This window comes from Penaeus monodon, chromosome 32, assembly GCF_015228065.2.
Source record: "Penaeus monodon isolate SGIC_2016 chromosome 32, NSTDA_Pmon_1, whole genome shotgun sequence".
NCBI lineage: Eukaryota > Metazoa > Arthropoda > Malacostraca > Decapoda > Penaeidae > Penaeus > Penaeus monodon.
Window position 1 is genome coordinate 31,259,281 of NC_051417.1, and position 314 is coordinate 31,259,594.

The following is a 314-nucleotide window of genomic DNA, read 5'->3' on the forward strand; positions in this document are numbered from 1 at the left end:
ATGATTATTCATTATCACCAAAATCTTTCAAATCCTTTCAACTTTTTTATCCTGATCAAGAGAGAAACCAGTGAAACCAGTGGTTGATTTGTTAACGGTTTGTTTACCATATTGTTTTTTATTTATTTTACAATGTAAATACATTGTTTTCTTTTTGCTTGTATCTATTTACTGCCCTCCTGACATGAAATTATTTGTTTGTTCTCTTCCATATTTGTACTTTCTCCGTCATTATGTGTTTTCTCATTATCTTCTTCGCGTAATATATATCTCCATTCTCCATATTTTCTCCCACCTCATCAATCTTTCATATA